The sequence below is a fragment of the Amblyomma mixtum genome, chromosome 7, assembly GCF_055824585.1.
Source record: "Amblyomma mixtum isolate Tamu chromosome 7, ASM5582458v1, whole genome shotgun sequence".
In the NCBI taxonomy this organism is placed as follows: Eukaryota; Metazoa; Arthropoda; class Arachnida; order Ixodida; family Ixodidae; genus Amblyomma; species Amblyomma mixtum.
Window position 1 is genome coordinate 22,286,076 of NC_143018.1, and position 18,065 is coordinate 22,304,140.

General features: G+C 47.8%; 1 long non-coding RNA gene across 1 annotated transcript; it reads right to left on the reverse strand.

Annotated features, from left to right (window-relative positions):
* Positions 1 to 2,736: 2,736 nt before the first annotated feature.
* Positions 2,737 to 7,263, reverse strand: LOC149335247 (uncharacterized). Its single transcript, XR_016284027.1, has 4 exons — positions 6,433 to 7,263; positions 5,976 to 6,044; positions 5,397 to 5,461; positions 2,737 to 2,872 (listed from the first exon to the last, which is right to left on the reverse strand). It is a non-coding gene; the product is annotated as an uncharacterized LOC149335247 (long non-coding RNA).
* Between the last annotated feature and the right edge of the window lie 10,802 nt (positions 7,264 to 18,065).

Consider the following 18,065-nt stretch of genomic DNA (forward strand, 5'->3'; position numbering starts at 1 on the left):
CTCTTGGAATTGACAACTTGCAGAATAACGAGCGTCCTCTATAATTTTCCAACCAAAAACCCTCGTACGCAGACGGCAATCTGGCATCCTTCTTCGAAAAGGGAGAGGAGAGACGTCCCTTTATCTGTATGGGAGGGAAATTGTTGAAAGGACACAATAGAGCCGAGGCGCAAACGACAGGAGCGGGTCGAGACAGGTACTTGTCAAAGGAATGCATCATTGTAACTTTTCTTTACACTCTACCTCAACAGCTGGCAATGTCCGGCGGGGCTTCGGGTTCACGCAGATTTAGGGGCAGCCCCGCTTACCTTTTCGAAGAAGGACACAGTGAAGGGCTGCTGACTCATCTCCCCTCGCGCTAAACCCTTCATGCAGCATTTCAGGAAACGAAAACGTGTCTGTGAACAAGGGTTTTTGGTTGGAAAACATCTTCCTGTAAGTCAGCTTTCCCGCAATTTTGCAAGTTGTCCATTCAATCCGTCGCTTTTAACGACCATCGGTTTTTGAGATTTATCGGTTATCGTGTCTATGCCCATTTCTTCTTAATAACTGGAATGTCATTAACCCGGATTTATTCCCTGACCCATTCTGCCCTCTCCCTAGCCACGTTTATATAAACCCGACAGCGGGGGGTCGAGTCATGGGATCTCGATACTTCAACTCTCGCGGCGCGAACTCCGAGGCGCGACCACGCGAGCTGTAAACCGCTTCCCGCTTCTGCTCTCTACAGCAGAAAACGCGTTCCCCGTGCGCGAAATAGTTGCGGAAGGGGCTGCAATACAACTCAACTCTTGGGGTGGAGTTGAGAGTTGGGCCCGACCCGACTCGGCGGCGTTTACATGAACCCAGTAACCGGTTTCTACCCGACAACAAGACTCAACCAGCACCTGTTGGAAGGGAGACCACCCTTTGTCGCCGTGCCCATGGGAAGCCGGTTTTCTGGTATATCCGGAAACGGGGGGAGCCTCATCCCCCAACTCTATGAACCTGTTCTTGAAAAGGTCTTTGGAAAGTTTTGGATAGAAGCTGGAAAGACGGTGAGGTGGCCCGCTTCTCACCACACGGGAACAAAGGCCCGTCTCCTTCCATTTCCTGCCTATCCTCTGCTGCAGTGCCGCAGAAGGTTGACTGGGTTTACTTTCGCGAATAGTTCGGAGCAACGCTGGCTTCGTCTAGCCAGAAGAGGCGTGCGTGACCAATATGCAGGGAGGTCTGTAGTGCAGAAGAACGGCTGATTGGAGTGAGTCGGTATTAATCCTTCCTGCCGGCCATGAAGCGTCCCCCACAAAAAGGCATTTCTTATCGCCTGCGTGGTGCGCCAGTTTATCAACAAATTACCGCTGTGAGTTTAACTGAGTCGCAGCGCCAACAGAAAACAAATTTTGCCGTGGTTTATGCAACCTGGCGCATAAAAACGTACTTTCGCTCAATTTATCAAAGCATGAATAGATATGAGCAGCGAATCCAGCTTTCACGAAATGTGAGGTCCGAAGCCGCGTTCATTTTACTCGCTGCGGTGCCAGTGCTTGGAATCCTGAGCCAGTAGAATATCATCATGGTGTGCACAAACAACAGACAGACGCGCACCGCCTCGCCGCACTTACTCGCATCCAAATGAAAGGAAAAAAACTAGGAGATGTCACGTTAACGACTAACTGCGCGAAATATAACCGCAGTACTGTCTGGTAGAGGGAAAATGTGTGTAGTGACGCACAGCACACACCCTCATACGTTATGATGAAGCACAATGACAGAAGCGAACACGTAAACGTGCATTCTACGCGCGGCGCTGGCGCGACCGCAGTCAATCGGGCCGCGCCCGCCGACAGATGGCGACAGGTGTCGAGAGACAATTCCTAATGAGAACTGCCAACACAGTAAACAAAAAAAATAATAAAGAAAGAAAAGCTGAGCATGGTGGCAATTGCCACCACCCCGTTTCAAAGGGGGCGCTCCTATCCATCCATGGATGGATGGATGGATGGATAGGAGCGCCCCCTTTGAAACGGGGTGGTGGCAATTGCCACCGTGCTCAGCTTTTCTTTATTTATTTTTTTTTGTTTACTGTGTTGGCAATTCTCATTAAGATTCTCCATCACCTTTGCCTACGGTTTCCTACAATTCTAACCTTATGCCACATCTCTGCTTTTCAGCCACCAATCCTCCAATCGCTTTTTGCTGACTTCCACTGCAGATTTATTTACATGACCATTGTTATCTTTAAACCCTAGGGCCTCAGAAAGAGTGACTGTGCCTGCGTCGACATCCGGATGGATACCATCACATTTGATTATGAGGTGTTCAATTGTTTCCACAGATCTACCACACACTGCACATGTGTCATCTTCTTCGTTAAATTTCTTTTTGTACCCAATCAACCAGTGTACATTCACTGGACGTCCGAGGTATGTCCTTTACTGGATATACGGATATCCGTGGGAGATCCGCCGACGTCCAACGGCTCTCGCACGGACCTCCGACGGAGGTACAAATATAATTATTTAGACTGCCGACAGATATCCATCTCGGATATCCGCCGGCGGATCTTTTGAGGATATTTGCAGGTAATGCATTCTTCACCATTATGAGGCAAGCCAGAACTACAACCACCAATCAGTGCACCTCCCAGGGCCACTGGGCTTATTAAAAGCCCGCAGAGTCTGAAATCGGACATACACCTTGCTGTATGTAATCTGCATGAATCTGTAAAGCAATCGACCAAAATGGCAAAGCATATCAGTCGGGATGATTTTATTATGACATAAATGCCGTCTTCAGTCTTCATGAGGAATTCATCAAGCCGGCCATACACAGCAGCAGGAAGGATACTGTACAGACCATGATGAATTTGTAGACAAGCCGGGGACGTCTTCTGCAGAAAACAGTAAGTTCAGAATATGTCATTAAAGCAAGCGAATTTGACAGACACCATTCAGTTGTATGCAGTAAGTCCACCGTGCCAAGTAAATTAGTCATCTGCCGCTCCGAAAGCATGTTTACATCTTGAACAACTAGTAAGTTGTAAGCAACAGAGGTGAGAATATTTCTTGCAATACAAAATATTTTGCTTTTCCAAAAAAAACTGCAAAAACAAATGCCCGACTGCAAAGCTTTGTACCAGTTCATGAAAAATGCGTGTACATTGCAAGCTTGAAGGAATTGGTGAGCGCTATAAAAACACGGAAAAGGGATAAACACACAGGACAACTGTTTAATCTCAGAAGAAACATGACTAAATACACACATTTGACTTCATATCATACACACAAGAGGGAGGAACACACGCGCTGACAAGAATGAAGGAAAAACAGGTAAAAACTATGCGAGCTTACAACAGCCGAAGATTACTATTCTTGAGGTAGGTTAATTCTGTTCCCCCTAACATCACTGAAGGGGAGCTGACACATTGCTTATCTGGAGCAACGTGCATTGCAAAATTTTCGATAATTTCTCGTTCCCGTCAGTTTCTAGCCCTACCTATTACTTTGGTGTTCTTTAGCAAGGGTATGCATTTACAGTGTGCGAAATGAGGTGCCAGATTCCCGGACTTTGCAAGTTGTTCACTTGATCTTTCGTGTTCCCGGAGCCTCTTGTTAAGGCATCTTCCCGTTTGCCCTGCGTAAGTTTGTTGGCAGCTGAGGGGAATGCTGTAAATGACGTTTTCGTCACACTTTACATAGGTGTTTTCGTGTTTGGTGTTGCAGCCAGGTTTCTTTTTGTGGTCTTCATTCTCGTTGACCTTTTTACACATTCCAATGAGCTTATTGGGAGCTGAAGAAACCACCTGGACTCCGTACTTGTTAGCTGTCCTCCTTATCCTGTGGGAGATATTGTGAACATACGGCATCACGGCAGGGCGTCCCTCGTAGCTCGTTTTCTTAGTTTTGTGGGACCCAGTAACTTCTCTTAGTAAGCTTTCAGCAGTACAGCAAAGTAACTGCTACGGGTAACCGCTCTCCTTCAATCGGGAGACCTGTTGGTCTACGCTGTGAATTATCAGTCATTCCAGAATTGTAAAGAGAGCTGTAGCTACGTCTTGCCTGAAACCAGCTATAAGAAAATCTTGCCCCCACTCGATAATTCACAGCGTAGACCAACAGGTCTCCCGATTGAAGGAGAGCGGTTACCCGTAGCAGTTACTTTGCTGTACTGCTGAAAGCTTACTAAGAGAAGTTACTGGGTCCCACAAAACTAAGAAAATGAGCTACGAGGGACGCCCTGCCGTGATGCCGTAGGTTCACAATATCTCCCACAGAATAAGGAGGACAGCTAACAAGTACGGAGTCCAGGTGGTTTCTTCAGCTCCCAATAAGCTCATTGGAATGTGTAAAAAGGTCAACGAGAATGAAGACCACAAAAAGAAACCTGGGTGCAACACCAAACACGAAAACACCTATGTAAAGTGTGACGAAAACGTCATTTACAGCATTCCCCTCAGCTGCCAACAAACTTACGCAGGGCAAACGGGAAGATGCCTTAACAAGAGGCTCCGGGAACACGAAAGATCAAGTGAACAACTTGCAAAGTCCGGGAATCTGGCACCTCATTTCGCACACTGTAAATGCATACCCTTGCTAAAGAACACCAAAGTAATAGGTAGGGCTAGAAACAGACGGGAACAAGAAATTACCGAAGCTTTTGCAATGCACATTGCTCCAGATAAGCAATGCGTCAGCTCCCCTTCAGTGATGTTAGGGGGAACAGAATTAACCTCCCTCAAGAACAGTAATCTTCGGCTGTTGTAAGCGCGCGTAGTTTTTACCTGTTTTTCCTTCATTCTTGTCGTCAAATGTGTGTATATAGTCATGTTTCTTCTGAGATTAAACAGTAGTTAGAAAGCGCTTCGTCCTGTGCGTTTGTCCCTTTTCAGTGTTTCTATAGCGCTCACCAATTCCTTCAAGTATGTATTTCCAACTCGCCCCAGTAGTAGCTCTTTTGTCTTTTACATTGCAAGACACCACAGCTACTCCCACAGGCAGTCACTTCCACACTGATGGTCAAAAAAATTCAAGTGCAAGAGTAGGGATCCTTACCACATCGTTGCAAGCTAGCTAATGACTTAGGTTGGGCACAAGGTACACTCATAGAGAAAAGTTTGCTGGATGTCGATTTTCCGAAAATATTTATTTTTGCATTGCCTCGCCAGGCAGTCAGCTGAAATTTGTTCAATAAGATCGAGTATCCATGTCCCCTCCTGGTTCTAGGCTTTTGATTAAATTGCTCTGGCTAACAGCACAGAGAAAATGTTTCACAAAGAACTCTCATACCCCAAATTTTTATCCATTATTGTACAAGTACACTGCAGTATAGCTAGATACCCTCCGCTGCACAGAGCAAACAGAAGGAAAGTATCCATTATGTGACAGGGTCAAACTTGCACTGTAGTTCAAACTTACCTGAAGGTTGCTGCTGTAAGCTGCAGGTACTATATAGCTGCTAGCTTAGGTCAGTCACATCCACACTGTATGGACAAGAAAATAAAGTATGAGAGAGCACCTTATACTGCACGTTGTCAATGATGCAGCAAAACACAATCTCTGTCGAAACTACAATGCCCACAGGGTTCACTGATGAATCACGCATCAGGGCACTGACAGCATATTTGATGATCCACAGCTGCACAGGAGTAAGGAAGAGAGGTCTGGTCACAATCCAGGAACATGTGGCTCTAGGGGTGCCATATATGGTCCTGCTATCTGGCTCAGCATTGAGCCCTGTGGGCATAACATGTTTGGCAAAGTTATACCAAAGCACTGCAAGAGCTCACTGCACTCAGTGATTGGGAAGTAAGTGAAAAATGTGACTGAAGCTCGCAAATTTAACACAACAGTTAAGCTTTCCTAAACAATGCTACTGCACAGTGCAAAGTACTGTGTAGTGAGTGGATGGTTGGAGACTTCCATTTGGCAAGCCTAATAAATAAATTAATAAGCTGTGGAAGTATGCACAACTTTTATATGACATTTTCAACCTACCTGTGCTTTCCACGGCTTGGCATAATTAATGTAGGCACCAATACACTCGGTAGCCGGGCCACATCCACACTGCAAAGGCAACAGAAAAGTAAGAAAAACTAAGTCGCGAAGCACTGAAAAACTAACACCGTCCTGGCACTATGCTTTTCGTGCATTCTGTTTCATCGTAATTATGAACCTACGCGCAATTGCCTTAAGATTCACACCATGCAACTACACACCGTCTCCATCCATGGCAGAATTCTGCAGGGGTGGCAACGAATCACCTCCTTTGATGAGAAACGTAGGTCAACTTTTTTTCACAAACACGAGAAACACGTTTGCGGCAGCTAATGCATAGTGCTTGCAACTTCCACTCCGTGGCAAACAAGTAGCGCAACAGAGTACAACTGCGTTAATGCGGTTAAGTCATCCCACAGCAACACCCTGAAAGTAATTTTCAAGCACAGTTACTTACCTCGCAAGTGTTAACACCATGGCCGCTTCTTTCATCCAAAGCAACAAAGCATGTCTCGGCAAGGGGTCAGGCGACACCGGAGCTTTTTCACGAGAGCCTCAGAATCAAACGAACGTCTTTTCGAGCGCGTAGATGACACAACACATTTGTAGCACAGCCAAGCAACCACAGAGCGAACAAACCGCACATTACAGCAAAAGTAAAGGTCGAAAGGAGCACCACGCGATGAAAACCAACGAGACCATCGCGCCACAAATATTGGCTTGGCTGATAGATTGGATTGGGTTGACTTTTAGGCTTACCGCTCTGCCGCGGCCCCTGGTAGGAGTTTATTAGGGTTTGTTTTCATGGAAGGCAGCATGCATGGCTACATGCCTCGGTTACCTCGAAGGAGTGCTGCAGGATAAAAGGGCGTTAATTATGAGCACTGGCGCCAGAAAGCCAAGCGATTCGTTTAATTCTGGTTCTTTAACATCAACACCATAGTTGAGTGATCTTAATCAATCTGAATATTAAACTAGTTGGTGGTAGAAATGTGATTGTGTGAATTTTGGCATTGGCAAAATAGAATTTGTTTTAAAATGTTCGTCTGAGGGAAAACAAATTATATATGTCATGTAAGCTCACATCCCAAGAGGGATGTTTACGGATACTCCTCGGACATCCGCCGGCGGATGTCCGCCAGCCATCCAAAAACGAACGTCCCTCGTACATACACAGAATCTCCGATGCGTATATCCGAATATGGACATACGTAGGCATGCCCTATGGACATCCCAGCCTGGCACTGGAGATTCGGACCTTACTCGGATATACCACGGATATCCGTGGTTGACTGGGTAGCTGCGCGTTCTAAGACACCCTGATCTAGCTTCAAAAAGTAGGGCACTGCCTCTTGAGTTATCATAGAAAAATTCTTTCCTGATAACTGAAAATTCTTTCCATCCATCCATCCGAAGCGCGCCCGCAGCCTGCGTGCGAGGGTAAAAGAAACGCGAGACGCGCAGGTAGTTGTACCCACGTGGTCCTTTATGCGTAGGCTAGGCCTCAAGCCGAAGACACGGTCTATTCCGCCGGCTTGGAAAGTGTGCCCTCACATGACTCATGTCAACTCATGCCGGTCTCGAAGACTGCACTGCCGAGGAATTCTAGGAAAAAAGAGATGTTGTTAGTGTTAGTTGACCTTTTTTTTCCCTATCTCTTTCTTCTCTCCTCTCTCTTTTTCATTTCGCCCCCTCTTTCCTTCTGTTGCTGCTCACGTCAGTGGTTGGTGGTAGTGGTCCACGTCAGTGGTAGAGGCCCATATCTAATCACGTGCAGTCGCGGACAGAGAGCGACCTGGAGTGAGGCCCAATACCGGCGCCCTTTCCCCTTTTGCTCCGCCCCCGTCACCCGCCGACGCGCGCATCATATGCGGTCACATCACTTCAACTCCAGAGTTTTCAAACAACTACTGGTGGCCAGTCGACTAGAACCGGCTCTCGGCGTCGGGACGGTCGACGTGAAAGCAGCGCCGAGGTTAAGCCTACAATATGGCGGAATACAACCTTTGGGTGAGTAGATCCAGTTGCTGTCCTTCCAGTGCCTTCTTTTTACGCCTCACGTTACTATCTTACTTGCAATTATCGGTCTAGAAATTATCGTTACATTTCTCGTATCCATTAAGCGAAGCCTTTGCATCTCTACTGTTTGTTCTAAACATTCACGAGCTGCTGTGCTACGGTGAGCACTCCATGGCCGATGGACGCTGAACGACGTCCATTGGCCATGGACGTCGTTCAGCGCGTATTCTTTGTACCAATGAGGGTGGATATGGGAAGGGGTTACAGATGGAGCGAGTATGTCTTCCAGCGTTTAAAGCTAAACGTGTGAACGGCGGGGTATATTTTATTCAGTACACTCTAGCAGAGCTAGTTATAACGACCTGTCGCTTACCGCGGAAACGGGTGATGCTACCGCCGAAATAAGAATTATGGCAAAGGGACTGCGTTTCACATGCAAAGAACGACCACTGCGGTGTAACTCGGTTAGAAACTGGCGGTTCCGGAAACACGGAAAGGGAAGAACGTCTCCGGGCCCCCTGACTCACTATCCTTGAAAGAACGCGAGGACGAGGGAATGCTCTATGACAAGGCGACACACTGCCGACAGAACAGCGCAGTTTCTCGGAATGCTTCCGTTGAAAACTCCTGTCTTGAATGGCGACACCTGCGTCGGTGAAAGATACGGCAGTGACCGGCGAGGGCCCTGTCATCTGGAAGTCTCGCACGCAGTGACGCTTTCGGAGCTACGTTTTCGTACGCTAAAGGCCGAACACAAATGCCTGGATAATATTCATTGTTTTTATGCGACCAGCGTGCAACCAGTTCCAATGGCACAATTTGCTCGCCGGTGGGCTTCTTGAGTTCGACCTCGAAATTGCGAAATAAATACGAACTTTAACTCGTGCTTGGCACCTTTGCAGCGGGCCACGGATTGCTTTCTCTTCATGTATGGTGGCAACGTTTTTCTCGCCAGAAAGTGACAAGCGCAGGATCTAGCCATCGGCCATGGACGTCGTTATAACGCGCTGAAGATGTCCTTTACCATCCGCGCTTCATCTAGCTCGTGCTGATAGCAGTTGGTTTGGTTTGGTTGACACACATGATTGCGAGACCCGGTTAGGATAACCTTGTTCGCTGCTGTGTATATGATTAAGGCCATGTAGATGGGGCTGACTTTGGCGCGCATCTGTGATTGCTTTCGTAAAACATGGTTTATGGACAAAGCAACAGTTTAGATTACGTACAGGTGCCGTCAGAAGTAAATGGAAGGTAATATTAGCGAAAACATTTAATCTTTGCCCCCCCCCCCCCCCCCTCCCCAATTTATGCATCCCTGAATACACGCGTGCAGCCTAATTGTGATTGTGCAAATTGCACTGTGCACCAACAAACATGGACCATTATGCTTCAGATTTAAAGAAAATATTTTTTTTGGCGAAGTCTCCTTCAATTTACTTTTGACGGCGAGTGTACATGTGGACTTCTAGCATAGCGTTGTTCATGCGCAGATCGGCGGACATATTTCGCCAGAGATGATTTGTTGATGCCGGTCATGACGCGGTCATACATTGACGCAGCCATTGTCCGCGAAGCACTGCCCGACTTCCGAGAATCTGATTGCGAGGAGGCCGACTCACACGAGTTGCCGTGTATGCTTTCACCGCGATTAGTTATATCTATGTTTCTTAGCATTCGGGTAATACCAGATTTTTCTCGAATGTTGCGCCCCGAGCAAATTTGCTAAACCCGATTTCTACCCGAAAATAAGCGCCCTAGTAACAAAAAAGTTAGTTTCCGTGTGGACAAAGCTGAAATCGTCGCAAGAATATCAATTGACATCATATTCAGACATCCAGGGAGGTGTTTTCAGTCAAGTGGTAATTTTAAACTTCATTTAAAGTTCTTTTATTTATGTTGCTGCATAATTTGACGCCAAGTTCGAGTACGTTTCGTGTGAAGCAAAAGCGCGGGTAATTACCGTCTCATTACCATCGCTGTATCAAAACTGTATGGCGTCCTGCTCCAAAGCTCTTCTGCGTTTAAACTGATCGCATTTGCAATAAAGGGATAGTGTCGCAGTATACAAGCAAAGGCAAATAGGTGTTCGGTGGAATTTAAAAATTAAATGTGATTTTGTAGAACATGTTAATAGCCGATCACAAAATGAACAAGGGAGGGGAAAACCTCAGGTTGCTTGAGCCAACGTTTCGACAAGGGGACTTGTCTTCGGCTGGGCAAAGCGTTCATCATCGGCAGGGATTAAATAGGGCCTTCGCTCCGAGGAGGAAGGCCCCGGGGGTGGGGAAGGAAAGTGGTGTGGGAGGGGATGCGTGTCAGGAAGGGGAGGGATGTGAATCATGATTCGTTAGGCTGCAATAGTGGAACAACTTATATCCGCGGGGTGTGTAATGAACAAAAGGCTTTGAAGGGGCTGCGACGGGGGAAGGGGACGAGGCGCTGGGTGAACCTGCAAAACTCAGATAAAAGGATTAGTCAGCGTGGTACAGGGAAATGAGAACAAGGAAAAAAAAAAAGGCTGGCACTGGAAGGAGAAAGGAAGGGGGGCATTTCGAAGGAAGGGCAAGGCAGGGGGGGGGGGGGGGGGGGGGAATGGCTCGTGTTCAGAAAAAGCCAAAAAGTGGGGGCGGAGGGGGTAACAGGAGTGTCATGGTTTCCGGGAACTGGTAGCAGGGGATTAGGAGAAAAAGAAGAGAAAAAAAAGAGAGAAAAAAAAAGGTGAACAAAGGGAGAGGGTGACAAGGCCGGAAATGGGGTGGAAGATATGACGTGGGAAGGGTGCAAGGAGCGACAATATACTTATGTGAGGTTCTAGGAAATAGTCTGACCACGTGCAAGACATTTGTTAATTTAAACTTATGCTGACCCTGGAATGTACCTGAGAGATTCCAGGTTTCCTCTGGACATGTTGATCCCTGTTGGTTGCAGTGTTTTAAATTTGTGGATTAGGAATGCTTCTCTGTATTTCCTAATCCACAAATTTAAAACACTGCAACCAACAGGGATCAACATGTCCAGAGGAAACCTGGAATCTCTCAGGTACATTCCAGGGTCAGCATAATTTTAAATTAACAAATGTCTTGCACGTGGTCAGACTATTTCCTAGAACCTCACATAAGTATACTGTCGCTCCTTGCACCCTTCCCACGTCATATCTTCCACCCCATTTCCGGCCTTGTCACCCTCTCCCTTTGTTCACCTTTTTTTTTCTCTCTTTTTTTTCTCTTCTTTTTCTCCTAATCCCCTGCTACCAGTTCTCGGAAACCATGACACTCCTGTTACCCCCTCCGCCCCCACTTTTTGGCTTTCTCTGAACACGCGCCATTTCCCCCCCCCCCCCCCCCCCCCCCCGCCTTGTCCTTCCTTGGAAATGCCCCCCTTCCTTTCTCCTTCCAGTGCCAGCCTTTTTTTTTTCCTTGTTCTCATTTCCCTGTACCACGCTGACTAATCCTTTTATCTGAGTTTTGCAGGTTCACCCAGCGCCTCGTCCCCTTCCCCCGTCGCAGCCCCTTCAAAGCCTTTTGTTCATTACACACCCCGCGGATATAAGTTGTTCCACTATTGCAGCCTAACGAATCATGATTCACATCCCTCCCCTTCGTGACACGCATCCCCTCCCACACCACTTTCCTTCCCCACCCCCGGGGCCTTCCTCCTCGGAGCGAAGGCCCTATATAATCCCTGCCAATGATGAACGCTTTGCCCAGACGAAGCCAAGTCCCCTTGTCGAAACGTTGGCTCTAGCAACCTGAGGTTTTCCCCTCCCTTGTTCATTTTGTGATCGCCAAGGACCATCTACCGCACCCTCTCTCTACCATGTTAATAGCCGGTTACACTGCAAACCATTTCCATATTGCTCACAAAAGTTTACGGAAGAACAGAGCAGTTTATGTCCCGCGAAAATGCGAGCGCTTAAAGCAGATTGTCTTCTGCTACAAAACACGACCCGATAAAACCCGGATTATGAAATCTTTTGCTGAATAACCCGAATTTTAAGGCTGCAAATATTACCCAATTTTCATCCCGTGAATTCAGAAAAAAATAAAACCGTAAAACGAATATTTTGTTCCTAAACCCGCTTATTTGTTGGCACGTAAGGCCTGGGCATGGAGCTTAAAGTATGACCGCTTACGGAAGCTTGACAAGGGCCGTAATATACTCTCCTTTGAAGCAGCCGACGCGCATAACGAGCCATTTGTAAGAAATTAACGCCAGGTTTACCTCGCGATAGCGATTGAGAATCTGGAGGCTCTCGACTCGATGGCCATTGAAACTGGCCCTGTGGGTGTCAGTATTCCTGGCTGTAAAATGCAAAGTCAACTTTCCACGAACCTCGGATACCAAGAATGCAATCCGCGCGACCGTCAAGTTCCCTGTAAGTGGTCTCTACTCGGTTCTTCAAAAAGTTGTAGTAGCGAGCATTGTGCGCGTTTACATGAATGCGACGGAAGTCGACTCCAGCCAGATTCTTGAGGGAAGGAACAGGTTTTGTGTAGGCGTGACTCGTCCCTACTCTGCCTGGACGTTGTTGCTTTTTCGGTAAATGCTTTTTCGGCTTTTTCGGTTACTGTTAACTTCCTTCCACCTGCTACAATGCAACTGCTAGCGGCGGTGGCAGCGAAAATTTCCGACTTCCTGGAGCCTCGCCGCTACGACAACTCGGAACTGGTTTTTGCGCCGCGGCGGCAGGATTCGCTGGCGGTTTCGCCCGCATGTGAACCAGGCATTACATTCTTAGAATAGCCAAAGGCACACTACTCACTCCCCCCCACCCCTCCGCTGTGCAAACATGCTTTCTGCAAAACAAAGGAAAAAAAAACTGTTGTCAATCTTGCAGCGATCATGCAAGTGCTCTGAGCACACGACTCTGCCTGCGCCGCTGTAGCAGCGCGCTGTGCAACGAAATGGGGCCCGCAAAGTCACTACGGTAGGAATACGGACACCACCAACGCCGCCGCGGTAGCTCAGTGGTTACGGCGATTGGCTGCTTACCCGAAAGACGTGGGTTCGATTCCGGCCGCTGCGGTCGAATTTCGATGGAGGCGGAATTCTACAGGCCCGTGTACTGTGCGATGTCAGTGCACGTTAAAGAACCCCAAGTGGTCCAAATTTCCGGAACCCTCCACTACGGCGTACCTCATAGCCTGAGTCTCTTTTGGACGTAGACCCCTGTAAACCTAAACCTTTTAAGTTTGCAGTTATTGCCGAAGGCGAGTTTCTAGCCACGGAGAAGACGATGTTGCATCAGTTTTTAAAGCGAAGAAAAAGTCATTTTCTGGAGTCCTGCAGTGCGTGAAAATCATGTTTTTTTTTTTCTCGCATCAAATCTCAACTTAGCGCATGAGGCGTGTTGCAAAGAGTGCGGTGTCCAGTTCGAAACGCCTGCGAATATCTCCATGATTAGGATGCCTCGATGATCAGCTTAGAGTGCGGGCGGCGTTATCTTTCCTTCGTTGCTCGGAGCAAGAAAAAGGCTAGTGATTGTCCTCTACGCGGCCGTGGATTCTGACAGCCGCGATTAGCTCAGCCTGCAGTTTTTCTCTTTGTTGTCGTCATCAGTGATCATCCGTTCATATAGACACCAGGTTTAGCAAATATTCGTGTATAATCGCTGCGTGTTACTAAATGCATCAAAAAGTTTCTCCCACGAAGCAAGGGGCGGAGCTTGCGGACGTCACGAGCGCCATTTTGTTGGTCAGCGCCCAGCTTCACCATATGTAGGCCGGAGGAGGGGGGATAATCTCGATTATACAGGCACTGTAGCCTTTCGTCGCGCTGCGTCGACGCCAAAATGGCGACCACTATGGCTTGAGTGCGCAGTTCTTCTTGTGTTTTGTAGCGGCCAATATCCTTTTCACGTCATATTGTAAGTACATAGCTGGTCCCCGTATAAGGCCACATTCTCACAGCCGGTTTTTCCCTTGCTCCGTCGCGCCCGCAGCTGATGGAGGGACCGGTTTTTGGACCGTCCCCCCTCCACCCCCCAAATCGGGCGGCCAGTGCCGCCGGGTCCTGCTCTACGTTTCCGTCGAGCGGCGGCGACAGAGCCACGCCCCACGGAGAACGCGCCAGTCACAGCGCGAGCTCGCTTCACGTGACCCATTGCTTGCTTGCTGCGACCAAGAGATGGCGCTGGCGTGCGTCGCAGATTAGGGTGCCTCGATGCTCGCGGATAGGATAGGATACGAAAACTTTTAATGTCGAACCATGGCCGGGCTAGAGGGGTGACGCGCGCACTCTTTCTTTCGGGGCTAGTTCTCACCTTTCACCGTCGCCAGTTCGTGGCGCTGTTAGCCAACCCTGCCTAGAGTTACTGTATATGCTACCAGAACTCTAACCCTGCCCTGTCTAGTTCGGCTGACTGAACCAGCCAGCTCCCGCGTTTGTGGAGACCGCAAAACAGGTGATATCTCTTTGCGCTAGCTTACATTCCCTTTATCATGGGCCTCCTGAAAATGGGTGATTCCCTCGCCCCTTGTCCCGGAATTCATACGGCCGAAAAGCAGTAAATTATCTTTCAGAAGCTTCGAATGATGAAAATTTGGAAGAAACACTTGAACGCAAATGATGCGAATTACTCTTCGGTATACTTTTTATTGAGCAATGTCTGCTGTATTTCAAACATTGATTTCAGCAAAGTCTGGCACTGGTCCTGGTCCTGGTCCTGGCGCTGGTCCTGTCGTGTTTGTCTCTTTTGTCCACGTCTTTTGCGCCATTTTCCTGTTGAATCATGAACCAACTAGCCCAAACTAGAGTTCTTCTGGCACAAACTTCGACTAAATATAATCACTCAGAAGAGACATTACTGCGTAAACAAGCTGTTCGTAGTGGGATATTTTTTGTCAGAGATCCTGAGTTCATACGTGTCAAGGTCATAGTCTGATGAGCTTCCTGGACGGCTTTGCACATATTTGGAGGGCTTATCTTGAGCGTCGGTGATTTTGTTTGCGTTGCTGATGAGCAGTATTCGCATGAATTTTTCGGCAATTAAAGTCGCTGATCGCTTTGCGTGGCTGTCGTCAACACACTCTGTACAGCTTAGTACTGACGCGCGTTCGAGCCGAGGCTCAACGAGGAGTTGAAGAACTTCAAGCGTATTCGTTTTTGGCAAGTCCTTTGCCGCGCGCTCAAAAAAATTCACTACATTGTTTAAAAGTGCAAGAAACTGGCTTTGGGTAGCATAGCCCGCTCTTGTCTTGGCCTTGCAACAGTGCATACAGAGGATCATCGTTTTTGCAGCAATGGGTCGAGAAAATCAAACAAATTAAGTCCCAAAACCACTATACTTATTTGGTAGAACGTGGCAGCAGCGAATACGTGCATTGGTGTCCGGTGAATGTTTGCGGTATTTACAAAACACGTGCGATGAACCCTGTCCGTCCGTTCTTTCCGCCCGGAGGCAAGGAGTCTACTGAGAAGAGGTAGGGTTGGGTCGCAGCGCCCCACGCGGCGAGCTGAGCAACGAGCCGTCAAGAATCCACCCTACTGTTCCCTCTCCGGGCGCGCAGGCCGTAAAAGAAGAGCGCGCGCGTCACCCCTCAGCCCGGCCATGGACCAAGAGAAAGAGGGTTGCCAGAGGGCTACCCGCCTAGACGACGGCCGAAAGATCTTGCATCGTGGCTTCGGCGCCGTTGCGCGGGTGCGCGGGCACGAAGAAAGTAAAAGCTTTTTTTTTCCTCTCCGTCGTGAGATGCACACGTCTTGCACCCCGAAAAGCGCCCGCTGCCAAGGAACAGAGAGCGGATCACGGTTTTATTTCAATTGGCAAAGTGCGCGGTGTTCCAGCCAAACGAGTCTCTGACTGAGTTTTGTGTTTGCACATTAGAAGAAAGGCGCAACCAATCGGCCAAGCAGACCAATATGAAGACCAATTTCACAAGTTCCGGGGAACCGTTCCTATATTGACAAAAGTTCATTATCTCCCTAGATATTTATTTATATTCAATTTCCCTGACTCGCCAGAGAAATTTGAGTGCATTGCGCATTTCTGTACCGCTTTAATACTACCTTGCTATATTCGTATCCATTAGAACGCGCGATGTTTTCGCTCGCGAGATCACGTCGTTTTTTCCACGATAAGAGGCAAACAAACCAAAGCCAAGGAGTCGACAGACGACTTTCACCAGATCGCTCTTCGGAGCCCGCTGCCGTCCGCGCCGCTCTTTTTTTTTTTCACGCTGTTTTTTTTTTTCATGCGGGAGAGAAAAAAGGCACTGACGTAGAGTCACGTGGGAGCAGTGAGTGCCTACCCAAACATAACTCCGTTGTGGCCGCGGTTTCCGTCGTCGCCGTGCCGTAGAGGAGGTCGACTGTGAGAATGAGGCCTAATAATGCCCATTGGGTGCTGTAGGTACTTGTAATAGATAAAATAAAAAAAAGCGTTGATGTTTGCCTTTGAGGTGCTCGTTTTGGTGGTGCCCGGGAAACATGGCCTTAGTGGTGTCAGGGTCTCGGATTACTTAAATGTGCGCAAGTTTCACCAAAGTAAAACCAAACCTTTAACGTCGCAGTGTCGGACATGTTATTTTTATATATATCTGCTCTGAACGCCATGAAAGATCGCCGCCTTCTCTGCATCTCAGTAGAGGGAAAGTAGTTCGAGCACGTCGTGTAAAAATTGTTAGTCCCAAATGATATCCGCTTCGTGGGGGAACGCCTGAATCTGGCTGCAACTAACTGAAACATTTAAATATACAAATTTTGTTCAGTCATGTTTGTTCTAGCACTCGGAACTGCTAAATACCTGTAGCCAAAATTTCCAAATCATGGGTCATCAGGTAGCAAGGAACGTCGGGCCACAACACCAGAAAGTTTTCAGCCATAGTCATTTTCGTTTACTTTAGCTGTCCTGCTGATTCAGTTAAGAGATACGCTGAACTGAAATTACGCAATGCATGTCGAGAACCGCTAAACATAAATCTGCACACTCATAGAGGTGTGACTTTATTCCTTTAACGAAGCAAGCGTGGGGTGAAAGGAAGAACAAAAGAGCTCGGGGTTATAACTGCACAAGCAGAGAGCAAGGCCAGTGCCTATCAGGGTTCTCAAAATCGACGGCCGCTTAGTTAGCGACGAGTAGCCTTCTTCTAAAGCCGAGCGAAGAAGCCAAAGATAACGACGGTCTAAGATTAGCGTCGAGGCTTGCTAGCCAGGGAAAATAGCACGCCGATTCCGAACTGTCCGCCGCAGTCACTGCAACACGTCACCAGCGGATGTGACATTTGCACTAGACTTTTGGCGCTCTTCGAGCGCTCAGTTTCGGTTTAGTGCGGAAAAAGCACGAGATTTTTCCCCGCTGTACGGCTTCAGAAATTTTTCTTCGCTTTAAAAACTCATGCATCATCGTCTCCTCCGTGGCTAGGAACTCCTCATTGGCAACAACAGCCAAACTTCGTTAATTACAAGGTAATTCAAATCATTCGCTAGCTAATTAGCACTCTTTTTGCAATTACTAATGTCCGTCGCAGTGATGTAAAATTAAGGCATTTACGTCTAGCGCCTTCTCTCGTGCGTTCACCGTCAAAAAGATCCTATCTCTCGCCTTAGTGTGGCGTTCCCGGTGATGAATTTCCCGAAGCGTCACCGCAACTCCAACATGTGGTGTGGTGTAGCTCGCCACTACGACTCAGGCTTTCCTTTCATCTTCCCTCAAAGCACAGGTCTGGTCTCGCAACGATAATTTTTCTCGCCTGCGCGCACTATACCGGGTGTTTGTTTTTTTTAGAAGGTCCAAAATTTTTAAAGAAAGGTAAATTCCTTTAGATTTATTTTAACCCTGGGGCTATACTGAGGGCTACGGCGGACACCAGGTAAGAGGCAAACTACTTTAATTAGTTCGCTGATTAACTGAATACGTTAATTAACTTTCATATTTTTTTATTTTAGGGGATATGTTGTATTAGCAGAATTGGAGATCGTCTTCCAAACAGTCCAGCCAAGAAAAAAGATTTTCATGAAAAAAGTTTTTGCGCGCGTAACGAAGCGAGAAAAAGTCACCCTGGTAGGCGGCTTCACACTGTAACACAGCGTCTGTGAGCGCCTGTGACGTAGCTCGCTCCGCCCTGCACTTTG